Genomic DNA, 15,157 nt, shown 5'->3' on the forward strand with positions numbered 1-15,157 from the left:
GTCAGGATTATTGTGGGTACTAAATGACTCTGACAGCCCATGGTTCAGAACACGCCAACAATGGACATTAGTCACGGTTCCTCTTAGAGTCTGCTAATTGAGGCGCCTCTTTGTGGTCACTGTTCCAAACCTGGTAACTCCTGACTCACTGTGATGCTCAAGCTGAAGATGGCCCAGGGAGGACTTTCTGCCAGTTGATGTTTGGTGTTTGGTACACAGAGCTGGGCTTAGCGAGGCATTCTGAGAGGGAATTGCATTGTCTTTCTTGTGACTTTTAGGTCACAAGTTCAGGTGGCAGGCTCACCTTTGGTTAACAAAATTCATTCACTCCTAGCATGTGATTAATGACTCCTGAAAGCTCAGATCCATCTGGATCTTGGGGCCAAGGGCTGCAGCTGTCCTTCTAACTGTGGAAAAGTGACAAAATTTATAAATAGCAAGAGATCCTGAGCAGTCTGAGGAATGGCAGTCATGGGATAGCAACCACGTTAGACCACTCAGGAGACTCCCACACCCACATTCTAAGGGTTCCCACTCACCAGGGCTATGAATCAGTTTTTCTAGCAAGTTCTGGTACCTTCAATCTCTGTGGTAGGGGAAAAGCCTGAATGGAGGGGGGAGAGAACTACTCATTATTAATCGCCTACCATACACCAAGACTATGTTTTATTTTACAAATATTTATACAGCACCTACAATGTGCCAGACACAATGCAGAGGGAGTATTTTATAAAAACCAAACATATCCAATCTTCATAACAACGCTATGAGGCAAAGACTATTATCATTGCCATTTTACAGATGCAGAAACAGACACAGAGAGGTGAAGAAATCTGTTCAGTCAAACAACGAATGAGTGGTACTACCAGGATTTAACCCCTTAACTTCTATATTTCAGAGTGGTACCTGCTGGGATGGGCACAATATGCCTTTCATCCTAAGAGCCAGCAGCAAGGAGGCTGTTACTGCTCTCCATTTTACAGGAGAGAGATCTGCTGCACAGAAAGATGAAGTAACATGTCCAAGGACAACTGGGAAAAACAGAGTTAACCCCAGTTCTTGATGAACTCAAAACCATACCCTTGTCATTGGGAGTAAACCTAACCCTGAGCAGAAATAGTCCAAGAGGGCCCCCAGGGATCCCTGCCACCTAGTAGTACTGTGCTAGTATGTGTGGCACAGTCCCACACTAAACAGGACAGTAGGATACTGCAGACCTGATGTGTCATGGGACGTCTGAGGCTGGGTGGTGGCAAACACTGGGACTTCTGTCCTGCTCTCTGTTGAATCACTTGCTTTGAGGAAGTCTGCTGCCATGTTCTTAGGAGAGGACCACCTGACTAGGAGCGAAGTCTCCTCTCAATCAGCACTGACTTGCCAGGCGGGAGTGCCTCATCTTGGAAGGGGACCGCACAGCCTGGCCGAGTGCAGCGCAGCCTTTGCCCTTATCTCGATTGCAACTGCAGGAGGGACTCCAAACGAGAACCACTGGCCCAACTGCTTCTGGGTTCATGCCCTACAGAAAGTGACCTGTGAATATTTATTGCTTTAAGCCATGAAGTCCTGGGGTAACTTATTAAACAGCAGAAGATACCGAGTCACATGTCCAAAAATGAATTTTTCTACCTTTTGGAGACTTGTTTAATCAGAAAATTCTTGAGATCGTCTCGACATTTTATTTGGAATAAAACAGTCCCTCTGTGATTCTGAACCTCACCCAATGCTATGGCCATTTTTACATGGTACCACTGGTCTGTGCAGAGACGCTCTCTTTCTATCCCTCTATTCCTAGAAGCCTCCTGCTCTCTTGTGGCCTCAGCTGCACCCTCTGTGTTAGAAGAGAGGTAGGACAATGTAATCCAGCATTAGTTCCCCTGGACCTGCTGCCACTGTCCTCTCTCCCCATCTGCCTGCGTCTTTTATATCCATTTGTATTTATTTATAAAATTTTATATTTATCTTCTTTCTCTTACCCATGCATTTTGACCCGTTTTCTTTTCTTTTTATTTCAGTGCTGGGGATCAAACCTCCAGCCTCACATATGCTAGGCAAGCATCCTACCCTTGAGCTCCTTCCACCGTCCCTTATTTAAGCTTTTTGAGGCAGGATAGAGTTATGTCTAGACTATGAAACACAGTAGGAGCTTGGTTAATGCTTGCTGAATGAATGGATGAATGAAAAATAAGTGAATGACAGCTTGCTCAGATCTAAATCCTTCCTGTATATTCTGTGACCTACAAGTGTTACATAACGTATTTAATAAGCTGTCAGTCTACCTGAACGTCACCTCCTCCGGGCAGCTTTCCCTTTGCCAGGCTCAGCCAAGGGTCCCTCTGTGCTCATGGCCAGGTTTGCTTCCATCTCTCAGCAGGAAACACATTACAGGACAGTGGTCTGTTAACAACAGGGGCTGGGCCTGCTGCACTCCTGGCTGCCCAGATTCTAGGGAAGAGCTTGGTGCTCCCTGGCTGAACTGAATGAAGGAATGCGCCAACAGACAGGAGATAAGGAAAAAGCAAACATGGAAAGGAAAACAGCTTCCCCAAGGGAACTCCTGCCACAGGCTGAGCTGACAGTTGAGTTCATACTGTGACCTGGTTCCCTCCCACCTTTTCAGCCTGCAGGATTAGTTACCCATGGGTTCTCCACAGGCTGCCTGCTCTAGGTAAGCATGGGTCTCCCTGTTAGGTGGCCCCTGACCTTTCCCATGATTCACTTCTGAGAGACAGAGATCAAGCCCAGTGAATGAAAAAGGAAGAATGGGGTGCTACGGTCCTGGCCAGGAGTCCCCAGTACCACAATAGTCCGGGGGGCAACTGGGGTCTGCTGGAGGCTAACCAAAAGTGAGGAGAGAGGATTGGAAAGAGGGTGGCAGGGCACCAAAGACCAGCTCCTGGGCTCCCATAGGCCAGGTCATGCAGGACAGTGCTCAGGATTCTAGGTGATCCTGTGGTCTTCAACCAGGCTACACATCGGAGCCACCTGCCAGGATTTAGGAAGCTTGGGGCAGATGACCAAGTATCCCTGTAATTACCAAGCCCTGTGGATGACTCTGGAACATAATGGGTTGAGAAATTCTGCATATAGAACAGTTTTGCAGCCAGAGACCTCTAGGTTCATACCTGGCTCAGCTACTCATGATCTGAGCAGCACTATCTCTGTGAACCTAAGTGTCTTCATCTGTAAAACGGGGACAACTTTATTGGGATTAAATGACATATCAACATTGCTTTATAAAGACATATTTAGTAAGTGCATAGTAAGAACTAGTAAATATCAGCTCAAAGATGAAAGGTTTGTGGGGGGAAGAATAAGACTCTATGGGACAAAATGTTGTCACCCATAAGCCAAGAAGACAGAGAACCCAACAGGTCCTGTCTGAGTCCCTGGATATTTAATGCACAACACTTGGCAACACAAAGCACCCAGGTGGGGGACATGCCCACTCTCAGTGACCTAATTCAGTCCCTCTGCTGCCACCTCTCAGCTGCCTTTTCTTCTGTTCCAAGGAGGGCTGATCCTTCTCTAGCAGTCACACAGCAAGGCACTAGGGTCAGCTGCATCTCTGCTGGGGTCCTGTGTCACAAAGGCCACTGCTCTGAAGAGCTCCCTCTGGTCTGTGGGAACCAGACCAGCATCAGTCAGCACCACAGCTGCAGACCCAGGCAGAGGGGGATCAAACAATTGTCACTAAGGGGATTTGCAAAATACACAGCACATTAGCTCAACATGTGCAGCTACTGGTCTGCTGTCTTGCTTTCTTTTAAAAAAATATCTTTTAAGAGGCAAAAAAACAAAGAAAATAGAAAACATAGAATTGGCATTCATGAAGTCCAGGGGCTCTCCCTCCAGGTCAGAGAAGATGCCGGAAGTGATTGCTCAGGGGGAATGATGAAGAATGCAGCAGTTGTCCCAGGCAGCTCTAACGGAAGACCTGTCTTCCAACCCAGCATGGCACCTACCCACCATCAGCAGCCACAAGGGCTTCCTGTTCACAGCTCCCTGTGGGCTAGGACTATCTGAGGACTGGCATAACTCAGAGATGCTTGGTTTATTTTATAATAGGGAAATAAATGGTCATGCTTAATTATAAATTATCACAATATTTCATGCTCATGGACATATCACAGACATTATAGAGAGGCTTAAAGAAGAAAGTTCAGTCATGAAAATCCACCACTTAGAAGTAAGAGCTGCTGGTTTTCAATAGACACACACACACTTATGGGGCTATGTTATGTCAGTATGTTACACTGGGCGTTTTTCATTTCTACTAAAATACCTTTAATCATTTCCACTCTTAACTGTGGTGACAGTGGTGCAGGTATCTTTAATTCCAGGGTAATTTTCTGTTGGAGGAGAAAAAGCATGGGGGAAGGGAAGGGCTAAGAAAGAGGGAAGTGCGGTAGGGGATAGAAGGCTTGCTAGCTACCACCCAGTGATGACACTGAGCTAGATACTGTGCTAAGTACTTTACACACATTATTTTATTTTATCCCTATAACAATATTAGGGACCTACACTATTACCTGCTTCTTGATAAAATGGTAGCTCAGAGAGGTGAAGTAGAAGTTGCTCCTGTGTTAGAGTTGGCAAGGGGGCAGAGGTGAGACTTAGATCCTCGTCCAACGTTCTACCTCTGAACTCTTGCCCACTGTTCTGGTAGGTGCCACGTTACATCTAACCTATTCTCTATTGGTAGAAATGCATGTATCCATTTATTTTGTAATAATGAAAATTATGTTGAATTATCTTTGTCCATATGATTTTATGCATTTGCCCCCTTTGGATCAATTAGTGAGAGATTAGGTTTCTAACCTTTTGGAAGGGAGACCCTTTCTATCTGTATACACTGGGTTTAGCTTTTGCATAATATAACAGAGAAAATGAAAATAGCAGGGGCTAAGTGAGGCAGAGGATTGTTTTTTCCAAAAGAAGTTTGTATGACCAGAGAGCTTATAAGAAATGACCTGGGACCTAGAAGCCTCCCAGTTTACCTTCTGCCTTCCCTAGGATTTGGGTTTTTATCCTCATAGTCTACCATGGCTTTGAGAAGTACAGCCATCATGTCTAAATGCCAGGCAGCAACATGGAAGAAGTGACAGGGAAGGGTGTGTCCCTCTGTTTTAAAAGTTAGCTTTTCCTCACTCTGACCAAAACGCCCGACAAGAGCAACTTAAAGGAGGAAAAGTTCATTTGGGCTCACAGTTTCAGAGGTCTCAGTCCCTAGTGGCTGACTCCATTGCTGTGGACCTGAGCTGAGGCAGGACTTCATGGCAGAAGGGCGTAGCAGAGGAAAGCAGCTCAGCATATATGGCAACCAGGAAGCAGAGAGAGGGCTCTGCTCACAGAGGACAAAATGTAGACCCCAAAGGCACACCCCAAGTGCCCTGCTTTCTCCAGTCACACCCTACCTGCCTACAGCTACCACCCAGATGATCCAGATCAGTGGATTAAACTGCTGATCAGATTACACCTCTAAAAGTCTTACATCATCTCACACTTGAGCCTATGAGGGACACATCATATCTAAATCTTAATACCCTTTCTTTAAAACATCTGCTGATATATAATTTAGTAAACTCAGGAACATGTCCACATCTAGGTACAAGAGAAACTGAAAACGTAATAATGAGAGTATGTGCACAACTAAATATTAGATTCTGGGACTGTGGAATCAAAAAGAATGTATATTCCGGCCTCTCTGTGTATTCCAGGGCAGTGTCCCTCTCATGGGCCAGTGGAAAAAGCTTGGTCTTGGAAGTTAGGCATCGTTTGGGGGAGAGAATACTATGCTCATGAGAAACATTGTATTAGTTAACATCAATTGGGCATCTTGTATACCCCAGCACTCTGCAAGACAGTTCTCATGTCGTCTCTGAGGGTCACAATGAGCGCTGAGAATCTGCTCCGGGCACCAACCTCATGCCTCTCACTTAACTCCTGATGTGCAGGTTTCTGCTTTGCCTCAGAAGATGTGCTCCCCTAAGTCAGGGCCTAGGGCATCCCATTTCATGGATGAAGAACTGAGATATCAGGAAGTGATAGAAATTGTTCAAATTAGCCTGTGAATGGAGAGTCAAGCACTACTTTCTCTGAAGCTAGAATCTCTGCCATTTTTGTATCATAACACGGTATTCCTTTCTTTACAAAGCTATGCATTATTAGAAGGGACAGCAGAGGTTGAAAGGTTCCACAATTTTCAGATGACCCAACACCTCCCCATTCCTTGTCTACCCCTAAAGGAGTTTAAGAAACCAACCTTGAGTCCCAAGGTTTGGATGATTTGCAGGTGGGGCTTCAAGGAAGATGTGGACCTTGGGGAAGGGATGCTGGGATCCTACATCTTTATGCTTCCAGAGACTCTAGAACTGAGACAACCTCACCACCTCTGCTCTTAAGGAGAAGAAACTTCTGGACACTGCCTGCTATGCCCAGGGAGAATCAGAACTTGGCAGCAGAAGAAATGCTGGATGCTGGGTCTGGGGCAGCATTGACTCTGAGACTCCTACGAGCAGACATCAATAATGGTCTGTCTGAGAGACCCAAGGTACCCCAAGGGAGGAAACTGCCAGTTTTACCCCACAGAGACGAAGTCCTGCAGACTGCCACCTGAAATACCACTTGAAGATTTTGGCCCCATAACTTGCGCATGGTAAACTCTCAGTAAATGGCAGCTCTTAGTACATAATATGTCAATAATGGTGCAAGAATGGAATGTTGTTTATTAGAGTTAATACTAGGTGGTTAATAGAGCGTTAACTATTTATTAAGCATTTTCAAACTTAATATAATTTTTTTTTCAGTATTGGGGATTGAACCAGGGTGTAGAAGCAAGTGCTCTCTACAACTGAGTGACATCCCCTTTCCAAATCTAATTCTTATGAAAGTGCTGTGGGATAGGTGTTATGATCCCCACTTCTGAAATGAGGTGATTGAGGATTTATAAGGGCACACAGCTGGGAAAGAGCAGAACTGGGCCAAGAAACCAAGACTGTGTGACCCCAGTATCCTTGCCCTAACTTTGACCTTGCCATTTGTATATTGTGCCATGTGAGTCTGATCCAAAGGCGTCTGTCCACGGCTCAACTGGGAATAATCTGCTCCCAGGCTCATTCCTGGGGTCGCTGGCATGGCAGCCAACCCATTGCAGGCTGTGGGGTCAAGGGCTTTCCTTCTCACTACCTATGGGGCAGAGACTGCCCATTGTTCTGGCCACATGAACCTCTGTGTACGGCAACCTGCTTCTCCAAAGCCAAGAAGGAGATAGAGAAAGAGACCAGCAAGACTGAGGTCACAGTCTCTTGCTATCTAATATAGAAGCTACATCTCTGCAGCTGCTGCAGTGTGAATAAGGGTTCCCCAAAGGTCCATGTGTTAAGAGCATGGTCACCAGCCTGTGGCACTATTAGGAGGTAATGGAACTTTTAAGAGGTGGTGCCTAGGGAGCAAATTAAGTCATTGTAGCATGATCTTAAAGGGATATTGGGACACTGACCCCTTCTAATCTCTCATTGTTTCTTGACTGATATGAGGTGAGTGACTTCCTCTACCATGCATTCCCACTATGATCTGCTGCCTTGCCACAGACCCAAAGGCTACCTGGCCAACTGACCATGGACTGAAACCTCAAAAAGCATGAACCAAAATAACCTTTCCTCCCTTTACCTAAATTGTCTTAGGTGTTTTGTCACAGTAATAGCTGACTAACGCATTTACTATATTCTGTGTGTTAGAAGCAAGTCACTGGGGGCAGGGAATTTCACTAGAAGGTGAATACTGGCAGGCAGAGATCATTGAGAATGTGTCAGAAGATTTTAAATTTTAAATGGGAAAGTCTTCAGCATCACTTCCAGGTGAGCTTGCAAGTGACAAGTTTTGCATTTTGAAATAATTGAGTCAGTCTTGCCTACTGCACCCTCTCTCTGCTTCAGATCCAGGGTCAGGGTGTAAAGCAGCTGGAAGCAGCCTCAATGTCCTACAGGTACTTTCCAGATAAGGAGGCCCAGAGAGGTAAGGCCACTTACCCAGGGAAAGTGTCTGGCCTATTTTTGGTCTTTAAGCCAAGAGGCCCTCAGAGTAGGGTAGGTCCTTCATTCTCAATCCTGCTCTCAAGCCTAGGAAGAGAACCCCTAATTGGTTCCAACTTTCCCTGGGCATCCTGTGGGGCCTCCAGGAGCACCTTTGGGCTATAGGCACTGACTCAAGGATCCAAGAAGGTACTTCGATGGACTGAGGATGGTTCTAGGAACAAAGGATTATGACTATTCATTCATTTGCTCATAGGAATCTCCAGAGAGATACAGAGTCTTGCAGGACAACAGGTGAAGAGGGTGGTTAAGACAGAAGGAACAGAAAGGTCACGGCTGAAGGATTCAGAGAATGACGAGGAAGGCCCTTAGCTAGTGGCTTTGATGCACACATCCAGGGGGTATAAACTAGCTCATCTAACCCCTCCTTGGCAGCCAGTTCGCCCCCACCCACAGTTGTTCTGATTCTGCCCACTTTGCCTGTTCATCCTTCAACCCCTGGGGTTGCATCAGGCGAACATCAATACCAGGCTATTTTGCAACTGCTGGGCAGGGCTGCACTGGGAGGATGCCTCTGCTGTGGCCTATCTCTGAAGACTGCAAATCTCACCACACTCAGAGCCCGGGCCTGAAAGGCAGGGCCAAGATTCTCTGCTGGTGTCAGGTTGGGGGAATGTGGTGGGGAGGCTGTGGTTTTCCCTTCTGCCCTGCCTCCTCCCTTCAGCCCCAGAGGCAGCTAGCACCCTGCAATGGCTAGTGTGTATCATTGGCACAGTTGGGAAATGGGCCATGCTTGTGCCAGATCATCTCCACAGCATACACACCACACTCTGTGCCCTAAAACTGGCTTGTTTCCTGGTCTGCCCACAGTACTGCCTGCTCTCTTTCTTTTCCTTTTTTGTAAACCCTTAATAGGATTTATGATATAAAAATTCATGCTACCTGTGTGCCATTCTCTCCTTCAAGGGAAGCAAATTCAACCTAATGGCCATTAATAGGTGGGAATGAGACTATTGAATTCACTTTCCAGGTGCCATATTTAAAATTCACCAGTGATATCTAGAGAGCCCCCAGCTGCCAAGGAGTGACATGACAGTATTAACAGGGACAAAGAAGATTTGGGGAATGAAAGGGCCTTTCAATTGTCTCAAAGCAAGTAAGCTGGTAACTTCCTGGTGTTCTGGTCCCAGGCTAGAAGGGAGAGTAGGGAGGAAATGACCCTTCGTTCCTACTTCTCTTTCCCCCCACTTAGACTTGAAATCCAGATGACAGCTTACATCAGGAGGTTCTGGGGATGAAGAGTCAGGGCTGGAAAGAGCCCTGGGCATCTTCGGGTCTCAACATCCCATTGTACACTCACACATAGCCTCTGCATGAGATGTTACCCAAGCAGGGATGTGAATTGTCTATGCCACAAAGAAAGTTTATAGCAAAGCCATGAGCCAGGGTCTATAGATGCCCAGATCTGGGCCCTTTGCACCATGCTTGCTCCCAGAGGGGCCTCAGAGGAGTAGTTGGTGGTAAGTGGTAGAGGAAGGCCAAGTGGGACTGGAGCAACCAAGTCTGCAGCTAAGCCTCTGGTGCACAGGGAGGACTCAAGCACCCCAAGAAACTGCACTTCTGGACTCAGGGCACTGCTGCAAACCAAGCCGGAAGTCCTCCCCAGTTCTGCCTGGACATGTGCTCACTGAGGCAGGAGCTAGTGCAGGAGGGTGGGCAGGTGAAAGTGGCCCTGTGCCCACTGCCAGAGACTCAACTCTGAGAAGCTTCCTTTGCACCTGCTGCCCATCCAGCAGCAATTTCCCTGCCCAATGGACTGTGAGGCTGGAGAGGACCTGTGGTGGAGAGTTGATGATCAGTGACTGGTCAGGCTCATGGGGAGCAAATCTGGGCAAGAAAGACTAGAAGTTGGAGCTCTCCTCAGAATGGATTCAGCCTGGGAACAGGGAGAAATTTACCCAAGGTGTAAGATAACAGACTTAGGGGCCAGACAGCAGGCTCTCAGATCAAGAGCTAAAGTGTCCCTTCCTCTAGGCATGGGAACACCAGAGGCTGTACTGCTCCTCTGGGTCTAGGTTTCTAGGAGATTATGATGGTTCTTAAGAAGATGACTTTAACAGCCAGAGCTTTGCAATAGAGGAACCAGTTCCCTTGGAGTCAGTAACCTCCCTGTCATCAGAGGGGTATAAGAAATGGTTGGAGCGGTATCTGAGGATGCTGCAGGCTAACTGACCCAGATGTACCTCCCAACCTCTCCAGGCAGGACGCAGCACAGTGTAGGAAAGACAGAGTCAGGCTTTAATTAATGTACTCATTCTCTGAGGGCCTGGGGAGGCACAAAGACACTGTGCATTTGCGTGTGTGTGTGTGTGTGTGTGTGTGTGTGTGTGTGTGTGTGTATGCAAGACTAATCACAAATCCAAGGTCATACAGGACATGGAGGAGACAGACACCAGCACAGCAAGATTGAAGAGGCAGAGGGGTAGTACTTTAGCAAGGTGTGTGAAGCCCACCTCACTATGCTCTGTGATACCTGTGGGGAGGGACACCCTGCAAAAGCTCTGCTGAGTGAAAAGGTGAGTTTTGGAACTGAGAGGCCCTGGTTTGCATTCTGGCTGTGCCACTTCTTTGTGTGCCTCAATCTTTTCTTCTGAAAACCAAACATACTCAAAGTACATGCCAGCCTGTGACTGGCTGTTCTGAGGATCCTGCTCATTAGAGAGCAGGCCAACTGACTTGGCACCACATCTGGAAAATGGTGAGTTTGGCTCAATTACTGGAAGCTGGTGTTTGTTCTAGGATAGGGATGTGGGGCCTGGGAATGGTGCCTAGGAGCAAAGAGGTGTGATGGCAATATTAGCTGCTGTCCTGCCCCCCAGTTCTCCCCAGTAATCCACCACATGCATGTACATACATGTGCACAAACTGTGCCTGTGGAGTCTCCTATCTCCCCAGCAGGCTGGCACTGGCAGTTTATCACACCTACTTTAGAAAGATTACCCACTTACCTCACGTGATAAGCAGCACTAAGCTGTGCTGGGCATTGCCTGAGTGAACCTGACGTCTATTCGCCTGCTTATCACTGCCCACCTGAGCAGCTCAGCTGACTTCCCAGCCTCTTAGGTCCTCACTCAGTCCACACCAACAGCCCTGACTTGCAAAGGCTGTTGGGAGGGCAGTGCCATGTGGGCAGAGGCTCATAATAACTTCCAAGGGCCTGACCTTCCCCAGTTATCAGCAGCAACACGTCACCTCCACTTCCAGTGAATGTACACATATCCCCAAGCATCACCGTGGCCTTGACTTGACTGTGGATAACTGCCTTCTTATGATTCCACAGGCAACAGTAACCCTGGGATCCCAAGGAACACTCATTATGGTCTGGGGCAGTTGGGTGTCTTGCAGAGTGCTCAGGCAACAGGGACCCTGGCAGCACATTCTCCTTACTGCAGACTCAACCCAGCACTTGGAGTAGCAGGGGGCCCAACTTCAAATTCATCTTGGAGTTATCCTGGAGATGAGGTCTTTCTCTTTGCAGGGATCATATAGATGGGCTTCAGGTAGGAAATACCTACCTTCCTGGGCTGTTGTACCAATGTAATTTAATTAGATTATCATAAATGTAAATGTAGCTGACTTTCAGTAAATGGATAATACATTTAAAATCACGAGTGTGTGGCTATTATATTTCTCTGTGAAAAGCATTAAAAATTTCCCACTTGAGCCAGACCTCCTACATATTTGCCTGAGATTCTACCTCTCATAGTAATGCTAAGAGACACACTATGGATGATTACAAAAGCAATTTGACCATTTCCATTTGCTGGGTACTGCCCATGCTTTCCATGGATGACCCCATTCGATCTTCCCAAGAACTTCCTGGATGTGGCTATTTACTATTATCCCCATTTGCAGATGGAAAAGTAGAAGTTTAAACAGGTTAAGTAATTTATGTGAACTTGAACCCAGGTTTTTCTACTTCCAAAATCTTACCTCTTAATCATTGTTCAGGTATTTAGGAAGAAACTGTTAAAAAGTAAAAGTGAAGTGTAAGGGTTTTTACAGAGCAGTAGCACTGATATCCACACCTGGGCTCTCACTGTGATATAGCCTATGTGTCAGGGGCAGCCCTCCAAGAACTTGTTCCTTCCAGTACAGCTCTTGGCCTGGTCTTCAAGACACAGTTCGGAAGCCTGACCCCAGACCCTTGGCTTGTCTATCAGCATGAAACCAACTCCACCCCTGTCCAGATGCCAGGACCTAGAGATTCTCCATGGCACTGTAGGGAGTCCTGGGAATACTGGAAATTTGATTCAGTAGTGGACCACAAATTGAAAATGACCCTATGATCTGCCCCCTATAGTCACTTTTCAGGGCTGCAGCTGCTGCAGATCCCCATGGCTGAGGTTCCACAGAGGCCATCTGCTCCTCCTGCACCATCCCCTCTCTAGCCCACTCGTCTAGGCTCTGTCTGCAGATGGTGTGGTCACCTGGTGAGCAGCCTGACGGAGGGGTCCAGAGAGGAAGGGTGACCCAGCAGCAGCTGCTCTGGGAGGCTGCAGCCTTACCTCTCATCTTGGCTCCTGCAGTCAGTGGGGGAGGACAGCCACAATTTACATGACAAGGGCCAAAGGAGAGAATTATGGCAAATCAATTCTGCAGGAAGAGATAAAGCCCCCTATTTAATGTATGCAGCGAAAGGTAGAAATTCAATTCTCATAATGTCAGATGATGCTGATTAAAACTGACATCCATTATGAGTAGGATGATTTTTCCTTCTCGGGCTTGAAGAACAAACAGACCCTACAAAGACAGGGTTGTTGAACACCATTGTAAACAGGCAACAGAATAAAGACAAGGCTGCTATGGCCAGCCTTGCTGACGACCCCCTCAGGGGGAGGAGCTGCTGGGGCTGTAGCTATTCCTCTGGCCAAAGCTGGCAAAGGGCAGACTGGCCCTAGTTCTGCTTGGGACGCTTCTGGAATCCTTATCAAGTCCTAGTCAGCCATACCAAGCTGTGTGCCCTCGGACTAGTCACTTTTCCTCTCAGCCGGTCTTCTCCTTGAACAAAGGTTCTGACAGTGTTCCCCAAAGCTCACCTTGAAGATGCCTCCACAAAAAGGGCCCCTGAGTTACCCCCACAAAACACATTGGCAGGTTAAAGCCTTTAAGAAGTCATACAGCACAGACACCTGCTTAATTTTGCTTGACCCTGGGTTTCCTTGCATCAGGATCTGCCCAGGGCCAGATAGGAAGTATTTAAGGTTTGGCAGGCCTTCGAATCTGTCACAGCTACTCAGTTCTACTGTTGTAGCACAAAAGCAGCCTCAGACAGTATGTAAATGAAGGGTGTGATTGTGTTCCAGTAAAACTTCAAGAAAAATAGCTAGCAGTTTGCCAATCTTTGTCCTAGACCATGAGCCACCCTAGCTATAGCCTTTTCTCCATGTGAGACTTAAAACAGGCCGGAAAAAAAAAAAAAAAAAAAAAAAAAACACAAAAAAACAAACAATCCAGAACAGGCAGGAGTTCAGGTTTAAATTTCAATTCTGTCATTTAGAGAATATTTATCTTTGGATAAATAACAAGCTTGTTGTGGCTCCTGACATGTAAGATTCACTTTCCCAAGTGGTGGGGGTCAACACAACAGTTTATTTAAAGAATATACATAATGAACTAGGCCAGGCAGCTGGCACATAGTGCTAAATAACTATTCATGGCTGTTGATGACAGTTTAACTATTATTATTACTCTTATCCGGCAGTAGCATATTCTTTAAACACCTAGCAGAAGCAGTCTCCAAAAAGGCACTTGAATTCTGTTGGGAGGTAAGGAGAGGGAAGGCCTCACTGCAAATATGTCACCAGAGACAGTCACAGCAAAGTCCCCTCATGGAGTTTTTATACTATCATTATTAATTTCCCATCAGAGTTCATCCTCCCTGACCTCCCTTTCAGCTTGGGTAATTACACTCGACACAGTGACCGGGCCACCAACTGAACTGGGGTTCAACTCACAACCACCCTCCAGACACAGCACTATCCAATTGGCTGGGGTAACCTGATAAAAATGTGCTCCTCACCTCTGCAGGCTTGGCCCAGATCACTAGCAGCACTGGAGATGGCCCCCCACCACCGCCCAACCCAAGCAGGGAACTATGCTAAAAATGCACACCTATCTTGGGTAATGAAAAACAATTCCACAAATGCCTGGCAAAGCCTTCTTAATTACTTCATTGCAGGGAATGTCTAAAGTAGACATTATATTTGCATCAGAATTTCTGACCTGACAAGTGAAGGGGACTTGCCTTGGTACAGGGAAGAAATGCTTGGTAATGTCTATGGAAGCCAGCAAGAATCAGAGACAGGAATGAGAAGCACGTGTGTGTGTGCACAGTACGTGTGCAGATGTGCATACACACAGGCAGGTGAAATGCACTCACTGCACAGGCATTAGGGTGAAAGGCACGATCAAGCCTCTCATCTTGTAATCAAGAGTTAGGGCAATACCTCCTTGTACTTACCTTTGCATTTGCAAAAGCAAGTACCATGTCTTATGCATAGCAACTGCTCAGTACATTTTCATTAATGGATTAAAATATTTGATCAATGAATTAATTAGTGATTATCACCCCTTCTTTTTTCTTCCATTCTAACCTGCTAGGCCCTTGCTGTTCTCCTCAGTGAACTTCAAACTGACCTACTCTGACCATTGCATGATATTTTAGTCAGCTTTTTTGCTGCTGTGACTAAATGATCTGGCCAGCACAATTATAGAGGAGGAAAGTTTTATTTGAGGGCTCATGGTTTCAGAGGTCTTAGTCCATAGAAGGCCAGCTCCAATCAATGCGGCTGAGGTGAGGCAGAACATCATGGCAGAAGAGCATGACAGAGGGAAGCAGCTTGCATCATTAGGAAACAGAGAGAGACTCCACTCTCCAGATACAAAATATATACCTCATAGCCACGTCCCAGTTCCCACCTCCTCCAGCCACACCCTACTACTTTAATTAATCCCATTGGGGATTAATTCACTGATTAGGTTAAGACTCTTACATCTCAATCATTTCTCCTCTGAACCTTCTTGCATTGTCTAACATGAGAGCTTTTGGGGGACACCTCACATTC

General features: G+C 46.6%; 1 protein-coding gene across 1 annotated transcript in view; it reads right to left on the bottom strand.

Annotated features, from left to right (window-relative positions):
• Window positions 1-15,157, bottom strand: part of NAV2 (neuron navigator 2) — a 693,848-nt gene that overhangs the window by 553,266 nt on the left and 125,425 nt on the right. The window lies entirely within an intron of this gene.

Source organism: Sciurus vulgaris, assembly GCF_902686455.1.
Source record: "Sciurus vulgaris genome assembly, chromosome: 11".
Classification (NCBI taxonomy): Eukaryota; Metazoa; Chordata; class Mammalia; order Rodentia; family Sciuridae; genus Sciurus; species Sciurus vulgaris.